Raw genomic sequence first — 19,545 nt, forward strand, 5'->3', positions numbered from 1 at the left:
TTCATCATTCCCTCATACAGAGAGACAGAGGGATTGGAGCACTGATTTCAGTGACAGAGAATTCTTTATTGAAAAAAGTTCCTCTAGTAATGCAGATTAATGGGTTCTTTGTAGCTTAGAGGGTTAGAGATGAATTTAGAACACCAAGAATGTTAATTGACTTGTTCAAGACCACACAACCAGTATGTGTCAGAAGCAGATCTGCAAAAGCAGCATACAAAATAATGCCTATGGAACCTACTTTACAGGATTATTGGGACATTCAAAAGTGAAAATATACACACACACACATACATATATATATATGCATATATATATATAAAGCATTTTGAATATCTTAAAGCACTAATGTCAACTATCATCATATCTGATGTTTAAAAATTATATGTTTTTGAAAGAAAGAAAGATGAAATCCATAAAAAGGTTGGCAGACATAAGCAGATTAGTTTTAAAAGAGAGCTAGACATGAACAATGTCAAAAAGCAACTCAAAGATGTAACAAATGAAAGAACTTTTGAATCAGTTTATAGAAATATATCATCAAATATTGAGAGCTTTTATTTTGTCTCTCTAATTCCATTATCTTACTCATTTTGAGTCAGCTCTGGAAGATTTCCACTAATATTTTGCATGGTATTTTACAGGATATATGACATCATGAAAGGGACATTACCCTGCATAATTAAAGGTGTGGTCAGGGGAGTCAAACACTGTAGTTATATGGAGGTCATTTCCAGGAAAAAATATTTTTATACCATTCACTGATGAATGTTAAAATTTTTTTCTCTCCTCTAGTTAGTACAATTTTTGATGGAGTTGTAGTACATGGAATCAAAGAAGGAACGGTTTGTCTTCCTAGTCAATCAAATAAGCAGCATTCAATTCAACTAAATCATTAAGTTACTAATTTCCGTGTCCTGAAGGAGATTATATTCTTTTTTTTTTCTTCAAATTAAAAGAAGCTTACATTCTACTAGTGCAGGGTAATCTTAAATATTCTTGATCAAAGAGCTCCTGAAACAATCTAGTAAAGCCTATGGAATCTTCCTAATATTTTAAAATATATAAATACTTAGAATTATAAAGAAAATTGAATATTAGTGAAAACAATATGATTTATTTCCCATTCAAGTTTGTACATTTCTATTAAATCTATCCATAGATTCCAATTAAAGAAAGTCTGAAATATGAGGGTACCTCTTAGGCAAACTGAATGGTACCATACTTAAAATGCTGGATCTGGAGTCAGAAGGTTTATCCAAAGTGATAGGGATTAATTTTGAGAGGGGTCATGGTTCTAAAATTTTCAAAAATCACGAAGGCATTAGGCACTATGTTAATGATGTTTTGTATGAAGTCAGGGATTCTTTGAGGTAGAGGTACAAAGAAAGTGATTCTAGATGTGGGAGATTATTTGCACAACTGACCAGAGGAAGGAGATGAAGAAACTACATTAGAACAAGAGAATTATCTACACAAATCATTGAAGTATATGACAATAGCAGAGTACCCTGACATGAAACTGTCTATGAAGTATCTTTAATTATTAAATTTATATGCCTTAAAACTTAAAATATCTGATATTACAACTTCTCTATATTGCTTTTACTAACTAGGAATCATTTATTTATTTCAATATGAATTCATTAAGGACAATTATATTGGGAGTTAGATATGTGATTAAAATTAATCTGATCTGTAATTAAAATAACTCTCAAAAAACTTTAAAAAAAAAGAGATTGGCTGACAGATAAATTGGTCATTTTTTCCCATTTTGAGGTATTTCCTTTAAACATTAGATCAACAGAAGCCAATTTCACTGAAGAGAGAACAGGACTTGATATTTAAGCCTTCCAAATAACACTCCAACTGATTCCAAGGATGCCTTAAAAACACAAAGAACAGCAAACACTCTCAGGGCAATGCTATGTGGCTGGTCTGTGACTTTTACCAGTCAATGAATCTCAGCAGAATAGTCATTAAAATATGGAAATTATTTATTACTTTATTTTTACAATCACTTTTCAAAATAGATATCAAAATGATGCAGATTCTAAATAAATTTGTCATCATTTGAACACCTACAATTTACCCACAAAGAACTGAAAATCTATGTAGAATTATAATGCATTTCAATTTCCCCTCCTCCTAAAGAAAAGTGCCCTAATTACTTTTAGTGCTATTAAATGCTTTCCTAGCATCCATCATTTTCTGCCAACAATTTTTCTCTGTGTCACTGTGATTCGGTATGCAGTAGTGATGTCATGATCATAAGATTAGGTGCTGGATATCATCTGCACCCTCTTTAATATGTTACCAATTTATAGCCTAAAATTAGTTTCTAATATATATTAAAAATGTACACTTAAGAGGTAACATCCTAGAAAATTTCACACATCACCAATATTAAAAAGGAATTTAAAAAAAATACTGAAATGTAGTAAATAAAATTTGTGAGCAAATACTAGAAACACTATAAGTAATTTAGCATCAATGATAGCAATAAGTTAGAAGTATCTCAAGTAAGATTTGAAACAAAATCTTCTGGATTCCAAGTCCTTTAATTTATTACTACACTTTTAATTTATTGATTATCCTTTTTGGCCTGCAGATAACTGAAACTGACTAGGAATATTTTGCATTCTACCCAAACAGCAAGGAATATGCTCTCAATTCAATAGGGATTTGGAGGGGAGGCATTGAGTTAGAACTAATAAAGGGGACAAGTTTCCCTGAAATGCAGATGCTGGAGGGGAAGCTGACAACTGGGTTTTCTAGCTAATTTTCTTGCTTAATAGCTGCTAAGCTTGGTGGATTTTATATTACTAAAGGAATAGAAGGACTTTCAACATCCCTCTTAATTTTGATGCCCTGAGTCATAGTCTTGATCAATCAATTCTAGTTACACATCTAGAAATTGCTATTCCTTATCTTAGGAAAACTTGTCTCCAGCCTTGTCCTAAGTTCTACCTCAAATTACCCAATTTCTCCCAATTGTAGGGATTTGGTGGGAATCATCTTTCTTGCTAGTACCTGATATCATGGTCAATGCTGCTCTTTTCTTTTTCTCTGAACAACATGCAGCTATAGTGGCTACAACTATTCCATTACTAATAGTCTATTAAGTTACACTTTGATCACTAAATGAAATATTGATGAGTAATTTTTTTAAAGAAATTCAAAAGGAATTTTAAATATGGAGAGTTCATTTTTTACAATTTTGGCATCAAAGGATCAATAAATAGAATGCTGAACTATATAATAGTTTTTAAAAATAAATTTTCATCATTTTAATAAGCTTTTGAGATATCAATATATTATGTTTCCTGAATTATAATATATCCTAAATTACAATGACTTTCTTAAAAGAATACCTAGCATCACAGTAATGTCAAATTAATATATTATGATCAATGTAATACAAAGAACATCAAGTGAATTGATGTTGATTTCACTAAGAAAATAATGTCATAATGCCACCCACTTTTAAAAATCATTATAATCTTATTTCATTTGTTAAAGTCAATCATAATAAATTATTTTTTATTACAAAAAATTTGGTGGGTATATGTTATTGGTTAATGAGAAAGTAACTTCCCTATCTCATCTCTGAACAGTTCACATAGTGACATATTAAATTTAGAAAGTAGCCAAGAGTGTGTGAAGGAAATGAAAATGTTCCTGTAATAAAAAGTACAGTTAAAAAAGCATTGGATGTTTAATCCATGAAAGTAAAATAAATGAATAGGATAGCTTAACTACAGTCATTTTATTCAAGTAGATGCATTTACTCACAAGGAATCTAGCAGTCCAAAGAAGAAAATTCCATCACCAGCCTGTAAAATTAAAAAGCAAAGAAAATGTCATTCTACTAAGTCCATTGAAATGGGAAAAGACAGAAAAAAACACACATGATTCAACACTATACATTTTGTATATTTATAACACTACTAAATGGCAAATCAAGTTAACACTCCCATCCTTCTTCCAGGACTTAAACCTGGATATAACATAAGGTTATCCTACCCCCTCCCTTTTTTTATCACTATCTTTCCACATACTTAGAAACTCAGTTTGATTCATGCATTCTTTTTAAAAAAAAACATTTTATTTATTTTTGCCAATTACATGTAAAGGTAATGTTCTACATTCATTTTTTGCAAGCTTTTGAGTGCTATATTATTCTACCACCCTCCTCCCCATGGTAGCGAATAATCTTATATAGATTATATATTGATTCATGCAATCTTGAGAAAAGCAACCAATAGATTAATACAATTGTAGAGAAAAATGTTGGAACCAAGTTTCTAACATCAACATATATTAAGATACTCTGTGAAAGACAAGAGGAAAAAAAGGTTAGTCTGCATCATTTTATTTTTTTCTGAGGGGAAACTATATCTGGATACTGGTAGATGACAGAGCTTTCTGTGCCCTCCCAATAATCATTGGAGATAAGTGATGCTAATCCACATATCTCATTGAGGTTTGGGGGATGGACTAAAGTAAGCAAAGCTGTTTTGGCCTCCGCTCCAGATGCTCTGATTCTGCTTCAGTAGCTTCAAGCCCAATGTCTCATGGTTCCAAAGGTGGAAAAATATTAGGAGACAAGGCAGAGAAAGGGTGCGTGACAGTGTCACCTAAATTGCTTCATAAACCTTGAAGAGGTACCCATTACTTAGTTCCCTTAATTTGACACTGAAAACAGATGGCAAAAGCAACACAGATATGGGAATAATGATTACAATTTAGATTCAGGACTATAGTAATTCAGGGTAGCTTTTTTTTAATTGCAAAAAAGGAAGAAAAAGACCAAGTACATTTTAAAAAAGTGATATATATTTTCTTAATAGCCAATATCTATGCCATATATATTATCTGATGGATAATTTTTTAAAGAATCTTATAGTTATATTGTCTGGAGACTTTAGATTTTGTGTTCCTCTCTCTGTAACGATTGGGATGGTGATGAGCAGGGGGACCAAACAAAGAGGGAGCTATGAAGTCTCTAATCAAGGAGGAGCAATGAATAATAAAACTCCATACTACAAAGGAGGGCAGGCTTTGTGCAAACCCCATGTTAAGTTACTTGACAGATTTAAGTAATAATGATTGCAAAGTTAAATAACAAGACAAAGAAGCATTAAGAAGTAAAGAAAAAGTAGAAAATTTGTTTTCAAATTGAGATCAGATAAGAGTCATTTAAGAAAAGAGATAGGAGAGGCTCCTCAATTAATAGAAAGTGAAGGGGAAAGTAGATTTTCCAGATTAGCAAAATATCCCAGAACATCAGAAAGGGAAGAGACCATCAGTGTCCAATTAGTTCAAACTGGACCTCACAAGGAATCCCTTCTTGCCATATACCTGAGAGGTAGTCATCCATCAGGTCAGATCACATATAGACTATTGTATTTCCTTTTAGATGATACAATTTAGGAAAGATTGAATCAGGTATGCTTAGGATGAAAGGAGGAACACCAATATAATGAAGGAATTCACATTAATGAAGAATGTAAGGATCAGTTAAATAAGCAATGGTTACTTGATGATGTGTAGTGATTAAAAGATTTTGTGAGATACTGATTATTTTTCTTCAACTATATGAAGATCTTTAGAACGTGGAAACGTAATTAGACTTATCCTCTTTACCCTCAGTTGGCAGAATGTAGACAATGAATAGTTATAGTGTAGCAAGTTCTTGGGGCAATAGTTTCCTAATTATTAGTGTTGTCCAAAAAGTTCACTAGTCTGCCTAGAAAGGTGGTGAGTTCAAGTAGAGACAGATTATTTTTCCTAAACTTAAAATAAATCAAACACACACACACACACACACACACACACACATATTTGTTCCTTACAAAAGTTCTATGAAGAAGACACAGATTAAAGGGTCAAGTATTTGACCCAAGGACATACTTCTTGTGCCAAAGGCAGCATTTGAAATCAGGTCTTCCTAATTCTAAATTCAGCACTTTATTATACCATATATTATACCATATATGTATGTGTGTGTATGTGAATAATAAATATTCCTCCCAAACCCTCTGCCTTTCTTATGAGAAGGGAATCTTTTGCTTAAATGATACGCCTTAATTTCCCATTTCACTTTACCAAGTGGATCCTTAGATCAGAATTTTGGATAGGAGAAAAAGGTTGCTATTATCCTGAATGAAATTGATGCAGCCAAGGTCTTATTTTTTAAATATATTTTCTTTTTGTTTCTAGTGATGAGTAGGGTTATTACACTGAAAGTGTCTCTCTTAACAGTTCTGTTCAGTCAGGACTCACCATAATGGGCAGTGTCAGCTTTCCCTCCCAAGTCAGCATTGCTGAGAGAAACTGCTATTACTTGCTCCAGGATCATGACACAGGATACAAGTTGGCCAGAAGGCACTTGTGATCCTTATGACCTTCTATTCTTATTACATTCTAATAGCAACTGTATTTCCAAAAAAGCACATAAAGGGCAAAGGTACTTGACTGATCACAGTTGCATCCACTATAATAGTTTCAAAGTTACTGTTTTGCATTTCTGAGGACAAGTGTCAATTTTTTAAATAAAAAATATTCATTTTAGGGAGTATAAAATAGGATATTTTTAATCTTTTATTAAAGACATGGAGGAGAAACATCACTAAAAGTATATTATATGCATTTTAAGTAAAAGTCCCAGAATGGTGGTATAGCATTTCATTTTTAAGGGTGTACTACACATATATGGAGTCCAAAGGATAATGGAAAGAAATATTGTGGCATAAGTAGGCCACAGACAGAATATTGCCAATGATGACATGATCAAAAGCAACATAAAAGAAAGTATTGAGACATACGGATGACTGAGATTTGGTTAGTCACATTGGGAAAATAATGGAAAAAATGTAGTCAGAGCACTATGCTAAGTATCCAGAAACATTCAAAGTTCCAGTGAAAACCCTCAAGTGCTCTTGTGCCACAAATATACCTGTATTTTATTTCCCTGCTCAAGTGTAAAGCAGAGGCTCTAAATCATTTGTGATTTATGAATATCTCAATCTGGTGAAGCCTATAGATACCTTCAAACAATTTATTTTTTAAATTCATAATACAAATAAATGTCAACAAGAGGCTAGTAAAAATATATATTTCATATATTTCCTTATTATTTACTTATAAAACATACTCTCCATATATTTAGAATAGCATAATAGAATATATGAGTTTGCAGAATACATATTATAAGTATTTCTTATATATGTGTGTATGTGGTTGTTTTTGCTCCCACCCAAGTTCACAGACTCATCTGAAAGAATTCATTGATTTCAAGTTAAGAATTCCTGCTATAGAGAGCAGTAGACAGGAAGGGCCATGTATGTTTATAGGAAAACATGAGTTCAAGTTCTGTATATGAAACATCCTGACTATGTGACCCTGAGTAAAGCACTCAAAGTGGTCTTGGAAACATTTAAAGATTTTAAGTTGCATGGAAGACTGCTATTTGAATTAATAGAAGGAACTTGCTCATGTGGGAGTTCTCTATACAAATCATGGTACTGATCCTCTGCCTATATGTCTCTAAGTTTCTCGAAGGCATAGACTTTCTATAATTTAAACTTTTTGTTTCCTCCAGCACCTAGTCAACCAGTAGTCACTTAATAAATGTTTGTTGAATGAATAAATGAAAGACTAGCTAGCTTCCTTGATGGTTTTAAAATATAATTCCGTTTAAAAAAAATCAATGTATATGCAACTTTCCAGAAACAATACACAAAGTGAATTATGCCCACATGAGCAAATTGATTTCTAAATGGCTTAAGTAACTAGAAAATCTACTTAATTAAAAGTTAAAGCACAGTCAAGTTACATTTGATGTATTATTCCCTTCCTGTGATTATATAACCTTACCTTCCAGTTTCTAACAGAAAACAATTAGCTTGTGTGTGGCACACTTGTCCCCTCCACCTGCTATGAAAAGGCAGGGTGGTCTTAATGGCCAGCTGGCCAGATAGAAGAGAAAGACCAAAGGAGTGGCCAGGGTGGTACCTAGACCAAAGAAACTGGAGGGAGAAGAATGAAAGACTACAAATCTTGAAGCACTGAAAAGTATTATTAAGTATTATTTTATCTCATTTGATTAATACCACTGAGAGTCAGACATGTGCTGTGCTCTCTGAACCAGTCATTCTAGCCCCTCTCCCCCACCCCCACAAAAAAGTCTAAGGTGATTGCAGAAAATATTTGATTCAGAATCAGATTTGATATGCAACCTTTCCTCACGGCTCTTCTTTGTTTAGGTGTAAGGTACAACTTGAGGACAGGGAGATTGCAGGATCCATTTTTGCCAGTTGTCTTTGCATATAATCAGACATGAAATAAAATTTGATTACAATTCTACATTTAACCCATCTTGCTTTCCATGCCAAGCAATCCCAAAATACTCAACACTGCTTTTTGGCCCCATCAACTATCCTCCTCTTTCTCTACTCCTAGGGAACCCTCTACTCTAGGGAACCCTCTGGGACCCTGAAATAAGTCTAGAGAATTGTGGACAACTGTTTGCCTCCAGAGTTTCATGGATTCTTTCTAAGTATCCTCAATATCTGACAGTTAGGTCAGGCAAACGTTTATCACTGGAAATTACACTGAACCTAGATGGTTTTCTCTAGAATTTTGAAGGTATTAAATATGACACAGAGGAAATAGTGCCATATCACTCATATATACATATATATGGACTTATTACATATAATGTATTAAATTTATATATGTATATATATGCATATATAATCTATATATACATGCACACATATGTATGCATACAAACAACAATGACTTTAGAGTCAGAGATGCTTAGTTTGAATCTCAATTCTACCATCTATTGGATAGATAGATCTGTGAGTAATAGAAACCTTGACACAAGATGAGTAATTAAACACGCGTTGACTAACTTAGACAACTATATAATATATATATGGAATGTATGAGTTGAATAAGGACTATCTGTCAAATACTGCCTTAGATATTTGTTATCTAATTGATCTTAGGGGGAAAAAATCACTTTAACCTCTCTGAATCTCAGCTCCTTCATTTGTAAAATATGGTTGTTGAACTAGCTGTCCTTGAAAGTCCCCTCCATGATGTAGATTCATGATTTGTTTGATTAGTAGGGGGTTATCAGGCCCTGAACCCTGTCCTGAACTCCTTAGTAGCCATGGCAGAATGTTAGACAATATTCTTATACTGATTCCCACTAGGTTCTCTATGGGCACACACTGGCAAAGAATAAAAGTTTTCTTCCTTTTTTCCTCTGAATTTTCTTACTTTTAGTTATCTAGCTCCATTTTAGATTCTGAATTTGAAGAAAAGTCAGTGCTCTAATATTCTCTGCCTTGAATTTCCCTCTCTCCCCTCAATCCTTCCACATTAATGATATAGTTCAAGATCTAGGGTATATGGAATGTTCAGGGAGAACTAGTACCACTGGTATAAGGACTTGATGAGTCATTTTTCAGGGTTACCTGTTCACCTTTGTGGTCTACATTTAATAGAACTCTCACCTGTGGCTCCAAGAAGTCTAGTATTTATAACAGCCACATCATGGTAAAGGTTCTTAGCCAACAGACTTAAAGCAAGGAAAGAGACAAGCCTCAAACCAGTCAATGATTTAGGGAAATGACCACCCCCAGCATATAAAGACTAGAACAATTTGGTTCGGCTGCCATGAAGGTGGTGAGAATACTGAGTAGTACTTGGAGCTTGATCAGACAAGAAAGGTGTTAAGGTTATCCTATGAATCCCTGATCATCTCCAGTACCCTGACTTTTGTCTTGCAATTGGACTTTGAGGACTCAGTGAGTGAAGAATTTGTGTAACTCTGTCTCACTTAAATACAATCCACTTCATGCACAAATCATAGCATCACTATGTGAGGTCATTGGTCCTCTTAAAAAATGGATGAATAAATTCAAGATCAGTCCTTACAGAAAAGAAAAGAATAAAGCCAGTATTAATTAAACAGATATAACAAGCAGAGGGGTGCTCAGCACTGTCCTAAGTGATGGGGCAGGGCTGGGACTTTAAGCTTTAGATATGAAAGCATTGTTGACTCTGATGTTTTTAAATTTTATTATTTTTGAAACTGATCCCTTTGTCAGATTATTAAATTTTACTCCCTTGATCCCCTTACCCTCTATCTTATTTTATTCTTTATCACATGGCTTTCACTCCCTCTCCTCTTCTTAGGTCATTTTAAAACTTTGGTTTTGCACCAGAATTTCAGGTAAAGAATAAAATGTTCAGTCATTTGTTCAAGTACCTTTCCTATTGCCTCAGGGAATGAGGATGCTATTTATCAGTTTGGAAAATGGCACAGTTCACAGAATATGATTATCCACATTCACAAAACCACAGATCCTTCCTACATATTCCCTTTTCTGGTTTTCACTTTAAAAGTCAAGTCTTGTGCTATGCCTAAATAAGATTTGCAGTCTGGGATTAGGGCAGACCCAGAATTTTGTAAATGAGAGCAGTTCACAGAAACTACCCCTTCCTCACCTCCCCTGTAGATGGAAGTTGGGAACTGCCAGCAGTTGCTATCCAGCTGATCTCAATTGCCTTGCTGTTGCTTAGGGAGAAAGGCGATCTCTAAGTAGCTGGGGCCCAACCATTTAGTGTTTTATTGACCATAGACTATTGCACTCAGAAGCAAATAAGGTAGGGAGTACAGACTGTAGAGCATGGATGTAATGTGCTCCCTACAGCTCCTACCATACAATCACTGACTTAGACTGCATTCTGCCCCAACTAGAGAGATTCTGAATTTCCTCCAGAGTAAAGGCATTTGTAATAATCCAGACTAGCAGAATATTGTTCTACAGGTCATCCTGTCTCTTCTCTGGCCAAATTTTCCTCACCTGTCACAGCAGAGGATAATGGTTCCAGCTAAGCATGTGAAGGCTATTTGGTTGCTGGCCAAAATAACTGCCTTTTTTTTATAATTTATACCTTAAAAAATCTTAATGCCTCCTTTCCAAGAAATAGTTATTAATAATTTTGTAAACTTGCCAAAGTCATGTTGACAATTTTATTTATTTATACCAAGTACCAAATGTTACTGATAATGATACTACTGGGCTTTCCAAACAACTTTTTTCATGTTTGCAGTGAATACAGGTGAAATTTTCTTCATGATTCTCCCCTAGGGCATCATTATTCACTGATTATTTGTTAATTTTTATAATCTTGCTCCTGACAATTATTGGAAACCATTAAGAACACTAATTAACATCCATGCAGTTAAATGCTAAAATATGTTCTATATCAATCAATAAATAAATATTTGCTATGTACCTACTGTGTCAGTCACAGAACTAAGTTTGGGGAATATAAATGCAAAAAAAAGATAGCCTCTGTCTTCAAGGTGCTTTTAATCTATAGTAGGAAGAAAATTTATTAAAGCTGAAAATGTGAGGATAAGAAAGGTACCTAGGACATGGTTATTTATGGTGGAGAACCCACAGAAGAGCAACCAAGTGGGAAATGAGTTATTTTTCCCTAAAAGGACTTAGAGGAGCTCTCCACCCTCCATTTATAGAAAGGCATCCAGGGGCAGAGAATAATGATACGGTGGAGTTTCAAGACAAAATTGATCTTATAGGATGATGAGGTTCCTGAATCAAGAGAAGTCAAAAAAAGTACTGCCAGGTAAGAAATGAAGAGGGTAGGTTTGGATTTGAATATGTGTCAAAAAAAAGCAGAATGAATCTCTTTTTTGCTGTATTCTCTCTTCAAGTTTGGAAAGCTATCTTCTCAGGTCATAGAGGGGAGAAATTCTGTCTATCTCTTATCAGACAGCTGACTCCTCTTTGGCTGAATCTTGAAATGTGGTTGCCATAAATAACTATGTTCTCGTTGGCTAAAGGCCTCCATTCTGCTCTCCACATTCTCTCTAAGAAGCAAAACCCCCAAAATGTGCAGTGTGATGACATATAGAAATACTCTGCATTTAAACCTGTAGTTCATCAATACATAATAGAAAGAGACCTTAGAGAATATTAGATTTAAGTTATTCATTTTACAAAGAGGAAACTGAGTTACAGAGAGTTTAAGTGACTTGCCTTGCATCACGTAATTAGTAAGTGTCAAACTCAACTCTTCCTAATTCCAGGTCTAGAAATCAAACATATTCTGCCAGTTACATTTGTAAAGGATTCAAAATGTTCCTTAAGAGTTGTAACTTCCAAAAGTGGGAAAATGGAGGTATTTTTATTCAATTATTTTATCATTGTGGGTGCTTCTTTTTCCAATGTACATCATAACCGACACAGAGCAGTCTTGAAGAGTTTCATAGGTAGCCAAATAAAATATCATGACCAAAGTGGTGATGAGCCCCATTTCCCTCAAACCTCTCTAGGTGGTTCTTTAGACAACAGATAAAACAAGGAAGCCCTAACTGGAATGCTTTCTTCCTTAGGAAGACTTCAAAGAATCATACCCTGCCTGGCATAGCTAAAGGATCTAGATCACCTCCATGCCATGATGAGAAATCAGGAGGAAGTTTTAATATGCACATTAGGTATGTTATTTCCAAGGGGGTTTTTTGTCCTTCATTTTCAAAGAAGACCACAATATCAGGGAGGTGATGTCATGACAAGCACATGAATCAGATTTGAGTGAGGGGTTGCTGTGCTAAATCACCAGCCTCATTTTCTCCTCTGGAGCCATCTGGGTTCAGGAGCCAGATATGAATCAAGACCACTGGAGACAGCCCTGGATGCAAGGCAATCAGGGTTGAGTGACTTGTCCAAAGTCACATAGCTAGTAAGAGTCAATTGTCTGAGGCAAAATTTGAACTCCCATCTTCCTGAATCCAGGGCCAATGCTCTATCCATGACAGTACCTTGTTGCCCTATTTCCTAGGTAGACAATAATGGAATGGAATAAGCATGTATTAAGCAACTATACTGTGTTAAGTCCTTTACACATATGATCTCATCTAATCCTCACGACAATCTGCAAGGTAGATGCTATTATTATCCACATTTTATAGATGAGGACATTGAGGCAGACAGCATTTAAGTACTTGTCCACAGTCACACATCTAGTAAGCATCTCTAGCTAGATTTGAATTCAGGTCTTCCTGATTCCAGCACTGAATTTTATATATTTCACTGCCAAAAAGGAAAGGGAATAAAAAGAATGTTTGATTCTATGCAAGGGAGAACAAAATGATCAAAATTAGGATAACTTAAACTAGTTAGGAAGACAGGAAAGAGAAAAACTTCATTTCTCCTTGTGATGTCACATTTGGGTCTTATTTCTTACAAGTATTTTCAATAAGTTTCAATAAATTTTCAATATTATAACAAATAAATTATTTTTGTTTTTATTTATTTTGTTTTCTTTTCCCTAATCTAATCTAATTATAGGATGACAGATTTATAAATTGAAGAGGTCATTGAAGTCATCCCCTTTTAAAACAGAGGTAATTGAGTCAAGAGAGCTTAACTTGCCCAAGGTTACACAAGCCAGAAGTAGGAAAGCCAAGATTCAAATCTAGGTCCTTGGACTCTACAGACAGCATCTCTTCTATTGCACCTCCAAAAAGTAGAGATTATGACATACTGTGTGGAAGTTACTGGATACTCATTTCTTTATGTTTCTCAAAAGGGACAGTTTGATCTTCACAGCTGAAGATCTCTGACATTTTTTTACCATTTAATTTGTCCCTCTGTTTCCTCAAAACACCTAATCAGCAACCCATTCCAAATCTCTGGAGCCTCTCAGTCTCCTAACTACTTCATTGTCCTACAGTTGAATCTTAACTCAAGGACATAAAAACAGAATTGCACAAATTCATCATTGGTTTTAGCTTTGGAAACTTTGTTAACTATAATCTAATTCAGTAAGGAATATGAATCAAGTTCTCTGCTTGCATTTAAATAACCCTTCCCTCAATATTTATACTGATTTTCTAATTTCTTCCAACAAGAGCAAGTTTACAGAGCTCATGTGCTAAAAAGAATGCCAGAAATATATAATCAGCAATAAAGGTCTGTTGTTGTTTTAATTTTGAACTGAAATGGTCGTAACAAAGCTACACTGCAATGTACTCTGAACGAGTTGTCTAATTGATATGAAACACCAAAATAACGAAGTCGTTTCTGGGTTATTGGCCTCTTAATCTTGTATATTAATTCAGGTAATGCACCACTACCACTATCTTCTATTTAATTATTTTTATTTATGTACCATTAAGCTCCATTTTCATTACATTTGTAGTATAAAAAAAAGGGTGAATCCATTGTATTTGGCTAGTGGCTTCATCTCATTTGCAATCCTCAGAAGACCCTTTTCTTGGTTCGAGGATTCAAATGACAGTCTTTGACATTCTTTAAAAGCAGTTTTTATTTCTTTAATTAGGAGTTCCAGGCAGGACCTTCTTCTTGAACTCTTCACATTTTCTTCTACTTGAGCATCACTTCTTTGGCTGATTGTGTCTGAGTTAGTGCAGAACACATTTCTGATTTGCAAGAAAGCTGCTTGCAAGTCTTTTCATATTCTGCCATAATCCCTTGGTAATTATGAAGCTTCTCTCTGCAACAATAGGCAAATCTGAGAGGAAAGAATGCAGGGGGCTATGCTTCACAAAGAGAATTATGCCTGAACATTCTGGCTGAATTTTTCTTCCTAAAACCCCCGCCACCCCAAACTTAGATGGTGGTCCTTTTTAGAAATGCCAAGGACACACTGGCTCAAACATTGTGACTATGATAACTTTGTATCTATAAGAAACATTGTTTAAATTAAATAAAACAAGCCACATTTCAGTAAAGCAGGTCATTCAATAGTTCTCAAATCCTGCCTACCAAAACCTTAACCCAAGGAAAGCTGAATTTAACAACAACAATAACACCACAAAAATGTTTAATGCTGAGCAAACATTTCTTGTTTCTCTCTGGGCTTCATTCCATGGGGATTTTTAAGACTTTTTCTTGAATGCTTTCCTATAATTATTTACATTCTTCCCCCATTTTTTGCTTTCTCTTTCTTCTCATTAGCCTCCATGTTAGACTATGCAGGGAATTCTTCACCTCTATTGACTCCTGTTAGCAAGGCAGGGGATGTATTTGTCTAAGTTTTCAGTGTTGGACTACTTACTTTGCAATCTATCTTGTTTAGGACCAGCAATTGATCATATGTATCCATTCAGGTTAAAGTTGCATGATTTGGTTTATTAAAATTTAAAATTAAAGTATCTTACGATTTGTCACAATAAAATCTGCCTATGTGAAGAATCTCTCATGGCGCTAGTGTTTGGGATCACACTAAGATTTCTAACCACTAAAGCAATCAAGCATTCCATTTGAAGTCTGGACTCTAATCTCAGATATGGGACACACTTCCCAAGATGGTCTTGACAATGAGTTTTTTGAGACATGAGGCAGAGGAGATGAAGGATTTGTAGGCACTTGCTTTCCACTTCAAGGTTAATTAAAAAATAGTTCAGCAAATCTGTAGAAATTGTCCCCAACTCTGAAATGTAGATATTTTATGAATGTTTCACATATGTTCCCAAATAAGAATGTGAATTCCTTAAGAGTAGTAATCATGCCTTTCTATAAATTTATTTTCCACTGCCTTGCTCAGATTCCTCAACCTGCCCCATAAGCTCCAGCTTATATTCTCAACTTTTTGAATTTTAATAGTACCTCTTATGTAGACTTAGTATGAAGTAACATAGATTGCAGGCATTTGGTCAAGTATATTAACTGAAAGGCATAACCACTCCAAAGGTCCTTCTAAAATGAGTGGAAAGAAAGCCTGAACAGTCACATGAAGAGTAATTCACTAAATCACTTCCAACTCTTTTCTATATAAAGAAGTATTGCTTTTAGTTAATGAGTTAAAGGTATTATCAGAAGCATAGCAAGGTTGGGGATGTTGGTGCTTTGCCCATGACATTGTAATTTAGAGAGTGCTGATGGTATTTGTAATCTTTCAGCACCATAGAAACAACATAGAAGCATCTAGTTAGCAAGAATAGGAAACCAGATAGAATACTTCTTGGTTCCTGATATCCTACTATAAAATCCTCCCTAGGTTAACCCTGACCAACACAGATACAACAGAAGCAGCCTTGCATTGTTGAATCTTTGCTATACCACCCCACCTCCCCAGCTCAATCAAAGTGAGGGCATGTTTGGTATAGCTCTCCCACCCTAATGCAAAAAAAGTTACATTTCTGAAAATTTCAAAGCATCACCAGAACTATTTTCCTACCTCTTCTCTAATACAGAAAGATAATAAAAGAACTAGTATTTTCAGCCACATCATACAGTGAAACAAGCTTAAATTTGTTTTTTGGGTAGCCTGATGCAGTAGAAAGTATTCTAGTTAGGATTCTAGTTAGTTAACTGAGTTCAGATCCTGTCTCTGTGACTTGTTTTCTGAATAACCTAGGGCAAATTACATAACCTCTCTAGGCCTCAGTTTCTTCACTTATAAAATGAGATGGTTGGAATAGATGACTTCCGAAAATCCCTCCCATCTCTAAATCTATGATCCTATATGGCTTGAAGGCTAATGTTTCCCAAGAATCTCTAAGGAAAATTCTGATCTTATATGCAATGTAGCAAACTGGACCACACTGTTGCCCATTGATCTAGGTGTCAAACTCAAATAAAAATTGGGAGTTGTTGAGTCCCTTTCCCTGGCTCTTTTGTTGAGTTCCCTCTGGACTCCCTCAATCTTCCCCAAGAAAGCATTGGAGGGATGGGAAACAAGGAAGACAAGGATGACAAGTTCTCCATTTACACCAAGCTCTCTAAATACCAGGGCTTAAATATCCTTCCCAATCTCTTAATCCATTCCCACTCCCCTGGCACTTAATAAAACAAAGCTCTAGAGATCAAGGATACCAGGTAAAGATCATTTACAGTGCTCCCACACACAACAGTCCCTAAAAGGGACCAATCTGTACACAAGGATCCCTATTGAATGCATATTGGCATAGTTTTAAAATAAAATATTTGTCTATTTTGTGTTTTATTTTGTTAAATATTTTCCCATTATATTTTAATCTGGTTTAGGCCTTACTCTGAAGTGTTGTGAGGACACATGCCCAGATGTTGCCACCTGTGCTTGAGGTTTCTGAGAGTTAGATCATGTGAATACTGATCTTTCAGGGAACTACTGATGTAAGAAGTAAAGTTGCATCCTTAGGACTGAACTGAAAGGGGTCCAGCTTCTAGGGCCTAAAGCTCATTGATATTCAAAGGTCTGGCATGCAAAGAAGAGTGAGTCCCATGGCTAGCTTGTAACGTATTCCCATATTAAATTAATGGGGTAGGAAAAAATCTACCAAATTCTGTCAGAACTAAATCCCAAGTATTAGAGGTAAAGAAAGAGTTAAATTTCATGATTTAGCAGAAGATAATGCAAACAGCTCAATCCTGGAAAAGAAAAACTAGTTGCTACAAGCATATGTATAACCAGTCCTATAGGCTTTTGAATAAACAAGTCAAGGGGGAAAAGAGGAGAGAAATATGTTTCTATTGGCAAATGCTTGTTAAATCTACTGAAGCAAGCTTTTGCCTTACCCCCTGCTTCTGTAGTGCTCAGCTCAATACCATAAATTGGTTGAAGGTGGGGAAAAAAAATCATCTCCTTGGGTCCTCATAAACATTTCACTTTTATTTTTAGAAAAAAATTGAGATTATTTTTCAAAAACTGCAGGTGTGAAGAAAACAATGTTGAAAACCTCCCATCAACTATTTTATACTTTGCCCCATTGGAGTGCATTTGGACTAAAACAAATTGGATGAAAACCTGGTAACTCCAGGTACTGAAAAGTTTATTCTACCTAAAAATTGGCAAAATAGTAAAGCTATTCAACCTAACATATCAGGGCAAAGGATCTTCCTTGTACATAAATTAATAGGTAATAATCTAGAGGGAAAATTCAGTAAGTGATATGTTGCTATTATTACTTTAATGACCTTTCATTTTCTTTAAATTTTGAAAAAAATAAGTACAACTTATTTATTTTTTTTTTTAGGTTTTTGCAAGGAAAACGGGGTTAAGTGGCTTGCCCAAGGCCACACAGCTAGGTAATTATTAAGTGTCTGAGGCTGGATTTGAACCCAGGTACTCCTGACCCCAGGGCCAGTACTTTATCCACTATGCCACCTAGCTGCCCAGTACAACTTATTTTCACAAAATTATCAGCTAGAGAAAAAAATGAAAGGAATTTCTTAATTAAAAAATACCAAGGAACATAGAATAGAGGTATTAGGGCTCAAAAATCTTCTTTATTTTAAGGGTCATGTTTTCTACTAAGTCTATTTGATGAATTTCAAGTCTGATGTTCAATGTTCCTTGCAAACTTATTTATTGTGTTGATGGTCACTACACAAATGTGGACAAAAATTTTCACATCCAATCTTTTAGAGACTATTTATGTACCACCAACATTTTTATGCAAATGTAAAGCATAATCTCAAATAAAATTGACATCCAGATATGGACTTTGGCATTTGGGAGAAATTAATATTCTCACAAGAGGGAGCATGTATAATGGGTTTTGGATGTAGGGTTTAAGTCCCATTTCCAAAACCTTGGCAAATCACCCAAGTTAAAATAGCTGCACATATTCTTAGGTAAAAGAATTTTCCTTACCAGGAGGCCCAAAAACCAAAGAAATCACAAGTTCAGCCCTACCTCTCCCCAATAGGGCTGCTAAGTGGTAGATAGAAAAAGTGTTAGACTTGGAGGGAGAAGGAACTGATTAGAAATCACACCTGGAGGGGGTAGAGCCAAGATGGTGGCATGAGAACAGGCTTTACCAGGAGCTCTCTCCAAAATAATTCAAAATCCTTAAAATTATGACTCTGAATTTTCTAGACAGAACCCACAGAAAACCCCAGTAGGGCAATTCTCCAGTCAAGGTAACCTGGAAGAGCATAGGAAGGCTCTTTTCCATGGCGTTGGAGGGAACAGCAGTGCGGCCAAGATCACCATACTAAAGTGAAGGAGTTCCAGCCTTCCACAAATAGCCCATGGGGTGTCTGGGTCCCTGGGAACACCAGCTCCTGGCAGTAGAAGCATTTTCTTGACCTGCTAACCCAGGGAACGCCAAGCACAACTTGGGAGATCAGCAGGAGAAACCTCTGCCAGAGTGAGCACAAAACCCAGGCCAGCTTTGTCCTCAAAGCAGCTGCAGCCTCAGCATAGCCTAGATCCCAGGAAATGGGAGTAGGCCCTCAGAGCCACCTAGCAGGGAGCTGCCCAGCAGTTGCTACCAGAGCACTTAGCTCACAGAGGGTAAGGGGGTGGAAGATGACTGTCAAGGTCTCTCCTCTGTCCCTGGGACAAGACTCTTGTGCTTTGTCCATATTCAGACCCTGGTTACAATCTGAGCCCCCCATTGCCATAGTGGAGCAGGAACCCTCTGCACAGTTCCATGGCAGAGGGGTGTGTTTTTGGTAATCCATAGATCAAAACACAGGCCAGGAGAGCAGTCAGAGCCTCTCATAAAACCTTGAGGGAACTGAATTCCTTGTGTCCCAA

The 19,545-nt window shown here is 35.6% G+C and overlaps 1 protein-coding gene across 1 annotated transcript in view; it reads right to left on the reverse strand.

Annotated features, from left to right (window-relative positions):
• The window catches only part of TENM3 (teneurin transmembrane protein 3), a 3,314,517-nt gene that overhangs the window by 1,980,812 nt on the left and 1,314,160 nt on the right, over positions 1-19,545 (reverse strand). Inside the window, exon 5 of the mRNA XM_074231559.1 lies at positions 3,796-3,836. The gene's annotated coding sequence lies outside the window, so the exon portion shown is untranslated. The remainder of the gene's footprint in view (positions 1-3,795; positions 3,837-19,545) is intronic.

Source organism: Macrotis lagotis, chromosome 3 (assembly GCF_037893015.1).
Source record: "Macrotis lagotis isolate mMagLag1 chromosome 3, bilby.v1.9.chrom.fasta, whole genome shotgun sequence".
In the NCBI taxonomy this organism is placed as follows: Eukaryota; Metazoa; Chordata; class Mammalia; order Peramelemorphia; family Peramelidae; genus Macrotis; species Macrotis lagotis.